Below are 17,324 nucleotides of genomic sequence, written 5' to 3' on the forward strand. Positions count from 1 at the left end.
CAGGTAAGTTTGTAAAATTCAATGTAACATCATGTACAAATGAGCAATTTTCAGATACATTATTTGAAATATACAGAATCTACTTATTTGTCATAAGGAATATGGATTCCTAAGTTTATCTAACAATCTTCTTATGACATGAATGAAAATATTTGTTTTTCTCAATGAAATTTTTGTTCACTAATTTTATAGAAAATATTTCATAAATTCTCCTTCTGGAAATACTTTTTAAGAAAATCATATCTAATGTTTTTCCTTATGTCTTGCTGTATTGTTCAATCAATAATTCCATTGGACGATGTTGTATATGCTGACTATGGATGTACACTATGTGTAGTAACTGTGAGATTGTATAAGATGGAGACTTGTTTACCTGATGTACTATCAATAAGGTTCACACCGTGTACATACATGCTGGCACCACTAAAGGGTGCAGCTGGTGGAGACCAGGGTTTCCTGCCCTGATGGCAGGGTCCTGTATAAAAGGCTGCACACCTTGCTTGCACAGCACTCTGGAGTTTGGAATAAAGGATCAAGGTCACTACAGTTCAAGTACAACACATTGCCTTGTGGAGTAATTCATAAGTATACTATAGGCATAACAAGTGGCAATGAGAATAAGGACTTTCACGCGATCATGGCTACCTTTGGCACACTAAAAGATTTTGCAGAGGGTGATGATTGGGATGCCTTCACGGAAAAGCTCGAACAATATTTCATGGCAAACGACCTGGCAGGGGAGATGGACACATTGGCGGAGAAACACAAAGCTATACTGCTGACCAGTTGTGGGCCCGAGGTCTACCACCTCGTCAGGGACTTGCTGGCACCCAAGAAGGCCAAGGATAAGATATATGATGAACTGACTGAACTAATTCATGACCAACTTAAACCAAAGGAGAGCATCCTCACGGCCAGGCACAGATTCTACACGAACCGCAGACCTGAGGGCCAGGAAATTGCAAAATATGCTGCTGACCTCAGGAATCTTGTGGCACCGTGTGATTTTGACACACACCTCAACAAAACATTGCGAGACACCTTCGTTATAGGAATTGGCCATGACGGCCTCCTTCACATGCTACTATCTGCCGACGCCACAGTCAACCTGCAGAAAGCCATCAGCATCAGTCAGGCATTGATGACCTCGACCTGCAGCACCAAGCAAATCATTCAGCTTGTGGACCCAAACCCAGCAAGTACTGTACACAGAATGGTGCCTTTCACAGGCAAGACTGTAGAACGTGGCTCTGCCCAGGGCAGAGAGCACAGACCTCAGGGTTCCAGAACTCAGAGTACGCCGAGGGGTGCTAATCGAGTAGCACCATGCTGGCGTTGCGGAGGAAACCATAGGGCTCACCAGTGTTGGTTTGCTGAGTACGTATGCAAAGCCTGTAACACGAAGGGCCACCTCCAGTGCATGTGTAAAATAAAAACGACTCACCGTCTAGCAGAGGAGTCGGTAGATGACTTTGAATCCAGCGGGGAGTATGATGATTTGGCCAGAGAGGCAGCTCAGCCTCAAGAAGAAGTGTATGGAGTGTATACCTGCACCACCGATTGTCCTCCAGTGAAAATGGAAATCGAGATAAACGGCGTTCCAGTTTTCATGGAAGTGGACACGGGAGCGAGCCAGTCAGTGATGAGCCAGGATGCCTTTGAGAGCTTGTGGAATGAAAAACGACTCGAGCTGGTTCCAGTACAGGAAAAGTTGCGCACCTACACCAAGGAGCCGATCCCAGTCCTTGGTAGTACGGATGTACGTGTAATCCATAATGGCGTGGTGCACAAGTTACCTCTGTGGGCTGTTTCAGGTGATGCTCCAACGCTACTCAAAAGAAGGTAGATGGGGAAGATCCTGTGGAAATGGGAAGACCTCTTCACTCCAGCAATCGATGTCCCCCATGCTCAGAGGCAGAGCAAAACCTCACCTTTGCTTGGCCAGGTACCAGAGAACAGACCAGCGCAGCACCTGAGGCACAGACCATCCATCACGACTGCGTGGCAATGATCCGACCGGAACAAACTAAAAATACTTTCCCGGCTCCAGTGGCAGGACTCTTGGGGAGGAAGATCAAATTCACAGGTACCCTTCCAGCATTTGTGACAGAATCGCGAGAGAGAAGGATCAAGGCAATCTACCTTGAGGGCTGAGACAAGATGGCGTTCCTGCTGCAGTGAAGAGCAGAGTGGCTGAAACAAAAGATGGCCATGGCAACATCACGAGGTGCAACACTGAGGGACCAACACATGGGGTCCAACAAAGGATCTGACTGGGGTAAAGCCAGCAGGGTTCTCTTAAAGGAGACCTGCAACCAACTGAACTTAAAGAGACATTGTATGCATGGCAATCAATGTAACGAACCGATTAAAATTGTGAACAGAATGTTGTTGCGAGATGTCGGCACTGGAAAGAACAGAATTTTGTTGCGAGATGTCGGTTCCAGTCCTAATATAAAGAACAAAATATTGTTGGGAGATGTCGGTACCAGTCCTAATGTAAAAACGAAGTGTTGTTGCATGATGCCAGGAATAGAGTGTCCCCTAGAGCAGCAAATGAGCGAATTCTGGAGCGTAAGGGTGCTGAGCCTAATATCCTGCCCCAGGTCTATCCCACGCCCAATGGCACCATTCGCCACGGACCCGGAAATGAAAACGGCGCCAATACACGCAGTCAGCCGCCGTTGCCCACCAACCGGGTGGAGACGGCGCAGCCCCAGGACCCAATTGCTACCTCAGCCATGTCCGGGAGCGAAAGGTCAGAACCAACGAGTACCCTAAACGGGACCTGGAACAGCCAGGTTCCCAACACCGTAAGAGAGCAGGCAGAAGACTCTGCAGCCCTCAAAGGAGGACAGGGAGGTTACACACATCTGTGGCTCTGCCCACCACTAGGCAACGGCAAAGGCCCTGAGTCCTGGCTCGGTGAATGAACCAAGGCCACCCTGCTAGCAGGGGACGCAGCGCCGCCATCAGACGACTAGGACCCCATCCGGTTGCTCTGGAATTAACATCCTCGCATACCAGTACTGCTACCTCAGTACTGACCATGACTAAACCATGAATGCAACCTATCCAATCCTGGCGCACGACTGTAAAACAGAACGAATATAAGTCACGGAACCTAGGTGCCACGATACAAACTGAAAAAAAAAATGTTCTTCCTTTCTTTGTACCTGCACTGTGTCTGATCCTGTATGTTAATGTAACGGGCCAGTTGCACGATCTCGCTGGGGACGGGGGGGAATGGATGTATGTAGCCATGGACACACACATGGATCACACCCAGAACCCACTGGAAACTCCACCGCATCATCGAACCATCCAATCTGATAACCACTACCCAACGTTATAGCAAAAAGGACTTAGGGGTTAACAGGGAGAGGGCCAAGCCAAAGCACAGCCAAGGTGCAAGGGCTATTGGCACTTAAGTCTGGGGAGAGCTGAGCCAGAGCACATAGTGCAAAGGTAATTGGCACAAAGGACTTGGGGGCGAGTGATGTTGTATATGCTGACTATGGATGTACACTATGTGTAGTTACTGTGAGATTATATAAGATGGAGACTTGTTTACCTGATGTATTGTCAATAAGGTTCACACCGTGTACATACATGCTGGCACCACTAGAGGGAGCAACTGGTGGAGACCGGGGGTTTCCTGCCCTAGTGGCAGAGCCCTGTTTAAAAGGCTGCACACCATGCACTCTGGAGTTTGGAATAAAGGACCAAGGTCACTACAGTTCAAATACAACACATTGCCTCGTGGAGTCACTCATAAGTACACTATCGACATAACAGAAACAGTGCCAATTCTCTCTCTAGCATAGAAAATGTCCCTTCCACCCTCACCCCGCAAACAACATGCGAGAAGCTTGTGGATATCTTTGCTATTAAAATGAAGAACATCCATTCAGCTGCTTCTGCTGCTTCCTGCCCTCCCCAGGCCCACCATGCCAAATCTTTCACATGACCCACCTTCTCCCCGTCAATCCTACAACCCCCATCTTTTCTCTAGTATCTCTCATATCTTCCTCCGTGGTCACTCCAAGCTCAACTCATCATGGCCCACACCTGCTCTTTCAACCCCATTCCCAATAAAATGCTGACCACCCAACTTCCCTATGTGCGCAAATCGGTGGCAGGACAGGTTGAGAAAGTGGTTAAAAAAGCATACAGGATCCTGGGCTTCATAAATAGAGACATAGAATACAAAAGCAATGAAGTTATGATGAACCTTTATAAAACACTGGTTTGGCCTCAACTGGAGTATTGTTTCTAATTCTGGGCACTGCACTTTAGGAAGGATATGAAGGCATTAGAGAGGGTGCTGAAAAGATTTACAAGAATCGTTCCAGCGATGAGGGACTTCAGCTGATTGGGGTTTTTCTCCTTGGAGCAGAGAAGGTTGAGAGGAGATTTGATAGAGGTGTTCAAAATTATGATTGGTCTAGACAGAGTAGATAGAGAGAAACTGTTCCCATTGGCAGAAGGGTCGAGAACCAGAGGACACAGATTTAAGGTGATTGGCAGAAGAACCAAAGGTGACATGAGGGAAAACTTTTTTACGCAGCGAGTCATTAGAATCGGGAATTCACTGCCTGAAAGGGTGGTGGAGACAAATTTAATTGTGGCTTTCAAAAGGGAATTGGATAAGTACCTGAAAGAGAAAAAATTGCAGGGCTACGGGGAAAGGGCAGGGGAGTGGGACTAGCTGAACTGCTCTTGCAGAGAGCCGGCACAGGCTCAACGGGCCAAATGGCCTCCTCCTGTGCTGTAAATATTTGATGGACTAGACTTTCCAATTTTGTGCAGATCAGCCAAAAATGGGCATTATTTCCAGCGTGGGCGGTAAAAATCGGTTTTGAGATCGCCAGATTATCGCCCATTTTCAAAACCCTAACTTTCCATTTTTGAAAATGGACGTTACCACGAGCAATCTGAAATAGGCATTAGCGTTACAGTTTTTTGACCTTCTGCCGTAAAGTGTCGCCGACCATAGCAACAGTATGGCAACACTCGTTTCCGGCGTTTCAGGAGGTCAGGGGTCATCATTACATGCGCAGAAGAGGAGACAGAGAGAGAGGGAGCAGAGAGGGACTGAAGGTGTGTGTGGGTGTGGTGGGTGTTTCTTTGACTGTTGTGGGAGGCATGAGGGAGATTCATCAGCAGTAAAAAGCCTACTAAGCACAAAGAAGGTAGTTGGCACCGAGTTTTTGTGGAAAAAATAATATTTAACATGGAAGGGATGGAGGAGGAGACCCAGCATGCTGTAGAGACCGAGAATGCTGGCGAAAGCAGTGAGCTGGGAGAGGAACTGGGAGGACGCAAAAGAGCAAGGCGGTTCTCGGACGAGGCAAATGCCTCCCTCATGCAGGAGGTCAAGTCACGCTGGGGTCAATTGACCCAGGGAGGGCGTGGGAAACCCACCCCAAAGGCCTACCAGAAGATATAGGCCGAGATAGCCGAGGTGGTCTCGTCGGCGACCAACGAGGTGCGTGAGGGCAACCAATGCCGCAAACAATGGAACGACCTTGTGGAATCCCCAAAAGTAAGTATTACTACATTTATTTACATGTACTTATGTATTTATATAATTTGATTTGTAACAGTCATGAGTGACTATCAGCAGATGTGAGGTTTTTCATTTTTACCGGGAATGTCGTAGTCAAAGCCTGCAGTCACGATGCACGTATTTAGGTAAAGAAAGATAATTTTCATTATAATTGTTGTGTATCTGTAAAGCATGCACTCCCTTGTTCCGCCACCAGGGAGCGCATTCCCTGAAGTGCCAAGAGATCCTAGCATCCCTTGGGAGCACTGTATATAAGCCGGCCCTTAATGCCTGTTACTCACTCTGGAGTGTCTTATTAAAGACTGAGGTTACTGTTACTTTAACCTCCCTGTGTGCAGTCTCATCTGTGTGAGGAACACAATAACTGGCGATGAGTACACAAATCCAACGCAAAGATGCAGCAAACTGTGGGCATCCTGGAGAAGTTCTCGGAGGGTGAGGATTGGGAAGCCTATGTCGAACGGTTAGACCAGTACTTTGTAGCCAACGAGCTGGACGGAGAAGGAAGCGCTGCAAAAAGGAGAGCGGTCCTCCTCACGGTCTGCGGGGCACCGACCTACAGCCTCATGAAGAATCTTCTGGCTTCGGTGAAACCCACAGATAAGTCGTATGAGGAGCTGTGTAACTGGTTCGGGAACATCTCAACCGGTGGGAGAGTGTGTTGGTGGCGAGGTATCGGTTCTATATGTACCAGCGATCTGAAGGTCAGGAAGTGGCGAGCTACATCGCCGAGCTAAGGCAACTTGCAGGACAATGTGAGTTTGATGGCTACCTGGAGCAAATGCTCAGAGACTTTTTTGTACTGGGCATTGGCCACGAGACCATCCTACGAAAACTTTTGACTGTAGAGACACCGACCCTCAGTAAGGCCATTGCGATAGCACAGGCGTTTATGTCCACCAGTGATAACACCAAACAAATCTCTCAGCACACAAGTGCTAGCAATGTTCATAAATTAACTGGAACTGTGTTTGCGAGCAGAAATGTACAGGGCAGAAACCACGTGTCTGCAATTGCCAACAGGCCTCAGGTGACCCAGATGACTCAGAGTCCGCAACAAAGGATGAATGCAAGGCAATTCACACCTTGTTGATTGTGGAGGCTTCGATTCAGCCTATTCATGCTGCTTTAAAGGGTATGTTTCCAAGAGCTGTGGAACAATGGGGCACTGCAAGCTCTGCAAAACCTGCTAACCACCACGTGGCAGAGGAAGATCGGTCCATGGTGGACCAAAGCAATTTTGAGCCTTAGAGAGAGGAGGCAGATGCTAAAGTACACGGGGTACACACATTTTCGACGAAATGTCCACCTACAATGCTAAATGTAAAATAGAATGGCTTACCCGTAGCCATGGAACTGGACACTGGCGCCAGCCAATCCATCATGAGTAAAAAGATGTTTGCGAGACTGTGGTGCAACAAGGCACTCAGACCAGCCCTGAGCCCCATCCACACGAAACTGAGAACGTACACCAAAGAGCTTATCACTGTCCTGGGCAGCGCCATGGCCAAGGTCACCTACGAGGGCACGGTGCATGAACTGCCACTCTAGATGGCAATGGCCCCACACTGCTTGGAAGGAGCTGGCTGGGCAAAATCCGCTGGAACTGGGATGACATCCGAGAGCTATCACATGTCGATGAGGCCTCATGTACCCAGGTTCTTAACAAATTTCCTTCCCTTTTTGAGCCAGGCATTGGAAACTTTTCCGGGACAAAGCTGCGGGTCCACTTGGTCCCAGAGGCACGACCCATTCACCACAAGGCGCGAGCGGTACCTCACATGATGAGGGAGAGAGTGGAAATCGAGCTGGACAGGCTGCAAAGCGAGGGCATCAGCTCCCCAGTGGAATTCAGCAAATGGGCCAGCCCGATTGTTCAGTACTCAAAAGTGATGGCACGGTCAGGATTTGCGGCAATTATAAAGTAACTATTAATCGTTTCTCGCTGCAGGACCAATACCTGCTACCTAAAGCAGACGACCTATTTGCGACGCTGGCAGGAGGCAGGACGTTCACCAAGCTCGACCTGACTTCGGCCTAAATGACGCAGGAGCTGCAGGAGTCTTTGAAGGGCCTCACCTGCATCAACACGCACAAGGGACTGTTCATCTACAACAGATGCATGTTTGGAATTCGGTCGGCTGCAGCGATCTTCCAGAGAAACATGGAGAGCCTACTCAAGTCAGTACCACGCATGGTGGTTTTTCAGGACGACATATTGGTCACGGGTCAGGACACTGTCAAGCACCTACAAAACCTGGAGGAGGTCCGCCAGCGACTGGATCGCGTAGGGCTGCGGCTGAAGAGGTCGAAATGCGTCTTCATGGCAGCGGAAGTGGAGTTTTGGGGAGAAAGATCGCGGCGGATGGCGTTCGGCCCACAGACGCCAAGACAGAGGCTATCAGGAATGCGCCCAGGCCACAGAACGTCACGGAGCTGCGGTCGTTCCTGGGACTCCTCAACTATTTTGGTAACTTCCTACTGGGGTTAAGCACCCTCTTAGAGCCCCTACATGTGTTATTGCGTAAAGGTGAGAACTGGGTATGGGGAAAAAAAACAAGTAATTGCTTTTGAGAAAGCCAGAAACATTTTATGCTCCAACAAGCTGCTTGTATTGTATAATCCATGTAAAAGACTCGTGCTAGCATGTGATGCATCGTCGTACGGAGTCGGGTGTGTATTACAACAAGCTAACGTTGCGGAGAAGTTGCAACTTGTCGCCTATGCTTCCAGGAGCTTGTCTAAGGCCGAGAGAACCGACAGCAAAATTGAGAAAGAGGCATTAGCGTGTGTATTCGGGGTAAAAAAAAATGCATCAGTTCCTGTTTGGCCTCAAATTTGAGCTGGAAACCGATCACAAGTCCCTCACATCCCTGTTCGCTGAAAACAAGGAGATAAATACTAATGCTTCAGCCCACATACAAAGGTGGGCACTCACGCTATCAGCGTATAACTATACCATCTGCCACAGGCCAGGCACTGAGAACTGTGCGGATGTTCTCAGTTGGGGGTGGAAATGGCGCAGCCTGCAAACTTGTTGATGGTGGCGCAGTCCACAGACTTGTTGATGGTCATGGAAGCGATGAAAATGATAAATCACCTGTCATGGCCTGCCAGATTAGGACATGGACCAGCCAAGATCCTCTGCTGTCCCTAGTAAAAAAACTGTACTGCATGGGAGCTGGGCCAGCATCCCCGTTGAAATGCGAGCTAATCAAGACGTTCATCTCGGATCTCCACAGCACACACCCGGGTATAGTAATGATGAAAGCGATAGCCAGATCCCACGTGTAGTGGCCCGGTATCGACTCTGACTTAGAGTCCTGTGTACGACAATGTAGCGTGTGTGCTCAGTTGAGCAACGCGTCCAGAGAGGCACCACTAAATTTGTGGTCCTGGCCCTCCAGACCATGGTCGAGGATTCATATCGATTATGCGGGCCCGTTTCTCGGTAAAATGTTCCTGGTGGTGGTGGATGCTTTTTCAAAATGGATTGAATGTGAAATAATGTCGAGAAGCACCGCCACCGCCACCATTGAAAGCCTGAGGGCCATGTTTGCCACCCACGGCCTGCCTGACATACTGGTCAGTGACAACGGGCCATGTTTCACCAGTGCCGAATTTAAAGAATTCATGACCCGCAATGGGATCAAACATGTCACCTCGGCCCTGTTTAAACCAGCCTCCAATGGGCAGGCAGAGCGGGCAGTACAAACAATCAAACACAGCCTCAAATGAGTCACAGAAGGCTCACTCCAAACCTGCCTGTCCCGTGTACTGCTCAGCTACCACACGAGACCCCACGCGCTCACAGGGGTGCCCCCGGCTGAGCTAGTCATGAAAAGGACACTTAAAACCAGACTCTCGCTGGCTCACCCCAACCTGCATGATCAGGTAGAGAGCAGGCGGCAGCAACAAAATGTAAACAATGGTCGTGCCACTGTGTCACGGGAAATTGATCTGAATGACCCTGTTTATGTGCTAAACTATGGACATGGTCCCAAGTGGATCGTGGGTACGGTGATAGCTAGAGAAGGGAATAGTGTGTTTGTAGTCAAACTAGACAATGGACAAATTTGCAGGAAGCACCTGGACCAAACGAGGCTGCGGTTCACAGACTGCCCTGAACAACCCACAGCAGACACCACCTTTTTCGAGCCCACAACACACACCCAAAGGATCAACGACACCACACCGGACCAGGAAATCAAACCCATCAAGCCCAACAGCCCAGCAAGGCCAGGCTCACCCAGCAGCCCTGCAGGGCCAACAACATGCCAGCCCAGTGAGGGCACAGCCAACACACCAGAACAGACATTTGTACCGAGGCGGTCCACCAGGGAAAGAAAGACTCCCGACCCCCTCACCTTGTAAATAGTTTTCACTTTGACTTTGCAGGGGAATGATGTGTATCTGTAAAGCAAGCACTCCCATGTTCCGCCACCAGGAAGCACATCCCCTGAAGTCCCAAGGGATCCCAGCATCCCTTGGGAGCACTGAATATAAGCTGGCCCCTAAGGCCTGTTACTCACTCCGGAGTGTCTTAATAAAGACTGAGGTCATTGTGACTTTCACCTTCCTGTGTGCAGTCTCATCTGTGTTAGGAACACAACAATAATCATGATTACATCTGTCGGTTATGTGTTGTATCAGTCTCTGTGACAGTACCTAGCAATGATAACACGCAATGATCTCATGCCATGTCGTGCTGTTGTTATCTTTTACAGAAGAAGCTTTCGAGGAATAGGGCCGAATAGAGGCGAACGGGTGGGGGGCCACCAGTCATCATCGACCTCACCTACATCGAGGAGTGGGTTCTGGCACTAGTGGGGACCCACCCCCGGTCAGCTATGCAAGCAGCAGCAGAGTCTGATGCGATGCCACATGAGTAAAGTATACACCATTGCGTGATGTAAAATCAATAGATGCCACACCCACTCATAGCCAACCAATATTATATGATAGATGAATCATAAAATTCTTCTCTAAATAATGATGTCCTCATGAGAATCATTGCAATGCAGAATTTGGTGATAGTCATGAAATGTGCTGTCTGTGATGATCTTGATAATGGTGTTGCTTTTGTCGTGCATAGTGCTGGAATCACCTTGTGGCCCTAGCATCCTCTTCTCCTCTAATACCTCATTTATGTTTTGCAGCTCAGCCAGCAGCGCGGCCCCATGCAAGAACACCGAGCCCAGAAGCTGGGGGCGTGGGGAAGGACTGGCCGGACTCTCCTCCATCTGGTACTGAAGAGCCCCGGTTCTTGCCCGGGGATCTGCTGGGTCCCATCTCAACGGATGACAGTGCGGACTTCGCGGAGCTTGTATCCCCAACCTCCATAATCCATTAGTGCTCCTGCGGCTATTCCCACAACCACCGTGGAGGTACCGGGCCCAAGCACCTTGCCACAGGGCACCCCAGATATCTCCAGGACGGCGCCGACCAAGCGGAGGTTGGTTCAACGCGGCAGGTCTGAGCGGGGACATGGTACATTTGTCCAGGAGGAGTGTTGACATAGGTCAGCAAATCCAACAGACAATCGGGGGCATATCCCTCCAGCTGGCCAGCATGTCAGCCACCATGATGGAGTATGTGCCGCGGATGGCGGAGGCCCTGGAGCTGATTGCCAGGAACACTGGTGGCAGAGGCCTCCTAGTGGTCCCGGAGCGTGGCACTGCACCCCAAGGTGCTGCACCCTCATTGCAAACGACACATGACAGCCAGGAGGAAGATCTTGCTTCTGGCTCGGAGCACGTTCCCACCTCGGGACCGTCCTCTCCTATATCTGTCCAAGCAGCGGTTCTGCTGTCATCCCCCCCAATGAAGCAGCGCCTGAGGAGCTCCTCAGCCAGGCGGCTTGGAGTGAGGAGGGGTAGGGGTAGAGGTGGGGAGGAGAAGCGGGGGGGGGGGGAAGGAAAGTGAGGTGCATGTCCACAGGTGTTGTCTTGGGCATATTTTTATGTTGTTGGAGCTATTATGGTGGGAGGGTTGGGGGAAGATCGAGGGGGCTACCTTGTTGGTTTGCATTTGTGTTCTGTGTTGCTGGAAATTGGTGACCATTCGAATGATGTAAATGTGATAAATTTGTTGTGGGGTGGGGTATTTTTTACAGTTATAATTATTATTTCACACAAATGGTCAGATTAAATGTTTTTTATTTAACATAACCTTGTTGCGCATTGTCTCAGGTAGCTGCACCATTACACACTGGTGATTCCTTAACATGAAAGGGGATAATTACACTTAACTTGAATCAACGTAAACTTTAACTGTCACCAAGGTGATGCACACCATTGATGTATGACCTGCATACCCAGCAGTGTTGCAGCTTTGTAAATGACAACAACGTTCTTTCATGCAAAGCGCTCATTTATGACCTGCTGATGCAAGAGTCTTGCAGCTATGTAGCTATCACGGGCCCTTTCCTGCAGTCTACAGGGGGACGGGGGCATGGTTTCAGCGTCAGCCTGATTGTCTGGCTCGAGGTCAGCGTCCACCTCCTCGTCCTCCTCTTCCTCTCTCTCCTGAGGTGGATCGGCAGTCTCTTCTGGCAATTCTTGTCCCCTCCTGATAGCCAAGTTGTGCAGCATTGAGCACACCACCATGAATTGAGCTACCTGCTCAGGGTGGTATTGGAGCTCTCCTCCTGAGTGGTCCAGGCATCTAAAGCGCTGCTTAAGCCCTCCAATGGTTTTCTCGATTATATTACGAATGGCTCTGTGGTTCTCGTTGTATCGCTTCTCGGCTTTAGTGTGGGTGTCACGCAGTGGGGGGGAGGTCATCAGCCAGGTGGCGAGGCCATATCCTTTGTTACCAAGCATCCAGCATTGACCTTGTGGCTGACTGATAAACATGTCAGATACAGAGCTCTATGCAGGATGCGAGCATCACGGATGCTGCCCGGAAATTTGGCATTCACTGCCATAATTATTTGCTGGTGGTCGATAACAAGTTGCACATTCAGGGAGTGGAATCCCTTGCGGTTCCTAAAATCCTCTGCATCCTGAAAAGGTGCCCGCATCGCGATGTGCGTACAGTCTATTGCTCCCTGCACCTTGGGAAGTTAGCAATTCGGTAGAATCCTAAAGTCCTCTCAGTCTGAGCTTCCCTGGTCATAGGGAAGCTGATAAAGTCCATCCTACGTACATAAAGGGCTTCAGTGACCTGTGTAATGCAGCACTATGTGACATGTTGAGTATAGCGTAAATGTCACCAGCTGAGGCCTGAAAGGAACCCGATGCATAGAACAAAAGTGCCGCGGTGACCTTGACCTCGACGGACAGTGTGGTCCTGATGGTGCTGGTAGGCTGCAGATCTCCCCTGATGAGCTGGCATATCTCACTGATAACCTCCTTGTGGAAGCACAGTCTCCTAAGGCAGGTGTTATCGGACAAGTTGAGGTAAGACCACTTCTCCCTGTAAGTGCGGGGGGTGTAAGGTCTGGTCCTCCTCGTCAGTCTGGCACGTCTTAGATTGGGCACATAATGCTGTCGAATATATCTTCTGCCATCTCTAGTCTGCAGCATGTGCATACTCATCAAGACAGGCTGAGAAATGACAGGCCCCATTCCAATAACTATCAGTATTACACCGATTGTTCACAAACAACAAATGTCCCCACTAAGACACCAAAAGTAAATTCCAATCGTCCACAGTATGATAAGATGTTTGGTCAGATGTTCACATCACCTTAAAAGAACTCCAGAGTACATCCAAACTCCCCTGAAGCTGAAGCAACCTTTTAAATGATGCGAACTGCAATTTAGAACATCGCGTCCATACTGCTGTGATTAGTTCAGGTGAGAGCGACTTTTTCACAGCGGTTTTTTCGGCGAGCGATATTGTCAGCGAGATGTGTGTGAGGTGCCGAAAATAACGCTGGGCGATTTTGTGGGCATTAGTTTCGGCAAATGTGATTTTTACGACAAAAAAAAGTGGCTGGGCGATATTACTAAATCTCGGTGTTAATTACGTGCCGAAAGTAACGCTGGGCGATATTATGGGCTTTGGTTTCGCCCATTCTAATCTTTCCGCCCATAAAAGGTGAGCGGGTGGTATTATTTTTTATTGCCGTTACGTTCATGCCGAAAGTAACGCTCAGCAATAAGTGACCGAGAAATGGTTGTTCGTTTCCAGTTTGTGGCTAAATAAGCGATATATGGGCGTTATACCTCATTTCAGCATTAAAATGGACATTAAGTGGGTGGTGTAAGGGGTTCTCAGGGAGTGTTGTTGTGCCTTGGGTGTCTCTCTCTGGGCTTCTGCCCTCACAGCTTATGCCTGGCCTGTGAGGTACCCTGAGTGCTGCAAGAGCACCCCTGGAGAGACTGTGTCCACAGCTTATGAAGCGTTTTTTTTGAGACTCATGCGTCCCCACAGCTTATGCCTAGCCTGTGAGGCACCTGTGAGTGTCAAACACTCCTAACCTCTTCTTCCCTAGCCTGTGACACACAGTTGAGCGTTTTCAAGGCGTTCCTAGCTTCCCTTACACTGTTCTGACATAAGACTCACGATCAGGAGATGTAATACAATAGAACTGAGACAAGGTGATTCCAAGAGGAACTTTAGGCTTCCAATTTATTTGACAAGGTGCATCTCAACAAACAGCAATACACCAACAAAACAATCCCCCTAAATCCCACTAAACGGACACAACGAAAATCTTTACACAAGTTTAGCAGTACAATGCCCAACCTCCCACCTTTCCTGGCCTAACTGAGTTGGGAGTTCTGGGGACCAGAGATTATACTCACTACTGTGCCTTCTGCAGTCTGGCGATTTGTTTCTTCTATCTTCGATGTCTTCGGACACTGGTTTTCCTTCAGTGTCGAGCGGCTTGCTGGTTGTTGGATGACGAGGGCAGGAAACCACACACACTACGTCAGAAACCCTTTTTTATAGCCAGATTATCCAGTCCGCCTCTGCTGCTGAAATCGATTCTTCCCGTTGGTGGGCTTTGTGATTTTGAAAAATGCAGCAGTTTTAGATGATTGCGGGTTTTTTCCACTGATGTTAACCTACTCAAGGTTGTTGATTGCGTTGGCCTCCTGTAGCCATTGTGTAGGCCCTTGGGTTGTTTTGGGTTCCCTGGTTTCTGAAGGTCTGCTTAATTTTCCTCCAATTCAGTTTTTCTAACCTACTCAAGGCTTGAGTAGGTGTTAATTGGGTTGGCCTCCTGTAGCCATTGTGTAGGCCCTTGGTTTGTTTTGGATTCCCTAGTTTTCTGAAGGTCTGCATAATTTCCTTCCATAGTGTAAACATGGGGAAGACAATAGTCCGATAATGGCTGTGAGTCAGTCCCACAGTTTTCGAGCAAGTGCTCTCCCATTGGCTTGAAAGCCCCATGCTTCGGGCTGACTCTGTCCCACCATTGGCCCTCCGGTGTCCTCCCCCGTCCAATCACTGCTCTGCCAAGGTCAAACCGTATCGGTTTCAATTCACAGCACAGACTGATCCCACAGCCCTTTTCCTTCTGGGTAAAATGAGGGGGTTTTCATCCTCTCCTATAGTGGCATGCATGCAAATATAATGGAAAGGCTAGCCCCTATGATTCTAACATTCTCTGTGACTGTGGCTATTATTCATTATCCCTGTTCAACCTCACTGCAGTCTTTGACATGAATGACCACGCCCTACGCCTCCAATGCCTTGGCTCAATGGTACCACTCTCACCTCCTCAGAAGGTTGTGGGTTCAAGGCCCACTCCAGAAACCTGAGCACATAATCTAAGCTGACACTTCAGTGCAGTACTGAGTGAGTGTTGTACTGCCGGATGTGCCGTTTTTTGGATGAGATGTAAAACTGAGGCACTGTCTGCCCTCTCCGGTGGGCGTAAAAATCCCATAGAGCTATTCGAAGAACAACAAGGAAGTTCTCCTGGTGTCCTGGCCAACATTTATCCCTCAACACTTGAAACAGATGATCTGGTTATTATTTAATTACTATTTGTAGGAGTTTGCTATGCACAAATTGGCTGCTGCATTCCCTACATTACAACAGTGACTACACTTCAAAAGTACTTCCGTGGCTATAAAGAATTTTGGGTGGTCCTCAAATCGTGAAAAGGGCTATATAAATGTGTCTTTTCTTTCTGTCCACTCTTACCTATCTGATCTTAATCAGAGCATCTCCAGCAATAACTTCTCTTCCCACGTCTGCATCATCACCTCTATCCTTGACCCCCTCCTTTTCCTTGTCTATCTGCCACCCTTTGGTAACATCACAGCAGACATGGGATCAGCTTCCACATGTATGCTATCTCTCCAGCACCTCCCTCAAATCCTCAACGATCTCTTTGTTGTCAGACTACTTGGTCTGACATCCAGTCTAGGATGAGCGCAATTTTCTCCAGATAAATATTAGGAAGACAAAAACCATCATCTTTGTCTCCCACCACAAACTTCATAAGCTTACTACTGACTCCATTTCCCTCCCCAGCCACTGTCTCAGGCTGAACAAGACTATTCACAAGCTCAAAGTCCTATTCAACCTGGCACTGAGCCTCCAACCTCACATTCTCTCCATCACAAAGACCGTCTATTTCTACCACCGTAACATTTTAGATCTTTGCCTTAGCCCAGCTTCTGCAGAAACCCTCGTCCATTGCTTTATTGTCTCCAAAGTCAACTATTCAAACGCTCTCTTCTGGCCAGCCTCCCATCCTCCACTTCCTGTTAGCTTCAGCTCACCCAGCACTCTGCTGCCCATATCCTATCATGCACCAAGTCCTGCTCACCTACCGCCTATCCTCATCTGTCTCCCAATCCCCCAACACCTCAGATTTTAAATCGTCATCCTTGTGTTTACATCTCTCCATGGTATAACCCTTCCTTAGCACTTTAACTTCCTCTATTGCTACAGCCCTCCCTCCGAACAAATTTTTCATGCTGCCGACTCTTGTGTATTTGTTCCTTCCTTAGCCCCACAATTGGACCACTTGGGCCCCATGCTCTGGAATTCCATCCACCTCCTTCTTCTCATTTAGGACCCTGCTTAACCCCCATCTCTTTGACCAAAGTTTTTTCATCACCTAATATTTCCTTCTTTGTTTCAGCATCCATTTTTTCCTTACACCTGCCGAGAAGCCCTTGGGAAATTTCTTTATGTTAAAGGTGCTATAGTAAATGCAAACTTTAAAAAAATTCATTCATAAGATGTAGGCGTTATTGGCAAAGCCAGCATTTATTGCCCATCCCTAATTCCCTTGAGAAGGTGGTGGTGTTCTGATTTCTTGAAACACTGCAGTCCATGTGGTGAAGGTATTCCCATAGTGCTGTTGGGAAGGAGTTCCAGGATTTTGATCCAGCGATGATGAGGAACAGCGATATATTTCCAAGTCAGAATGGTGTGTAACTTGGAGGGGAACTTGTAGGTGGTGATGTTCCCATGTGCCTGCTGCCCTTGTTCATCTAGGTGTAGAGGTCACGGATTTGGAAGGGACTGTCGAAGATGCCTTGGCAGGTTGCTGCAGTGCATCTTGTAGATGGTGCAGACTGTAGCCACGGTGCATCAGTGGTGCAGGGAGTGAATGTTTAAGGTGGTGGATGGGGTGCCAATCAAACTGGCTGCTTTGTCCTGGATGGTGTTGAACTTCTTGAGTGTTGTTGCAGCTGCACTCATCCAGGAAAGTGAAGAGTATTCCACCACATTCCTGACTTGTGCCTTGTAGATGGTGGAATGGCTTTTGCCAGAGGGTACAGCAGAATACAGTAGTGTAGTGGCAATTTTAGATGTCAGTAAACTGTGAATT

The sequence above is a fragment of the Pristiophorus japonicus genome, chromosome 4 (assembly GCF_044704955.1).
Source record: "Pristiophorus japonicus isolate sPriJap1 chromosome 4, sPriJap1.hap1, whole genome shotgun sequence".
Taxonomy (NCBI): Eukaryota; Metazoa; Chordata; class Chondrichthyes; family Pristiophoridae; genus Pristiophorus; species Pristiophorus japonicus.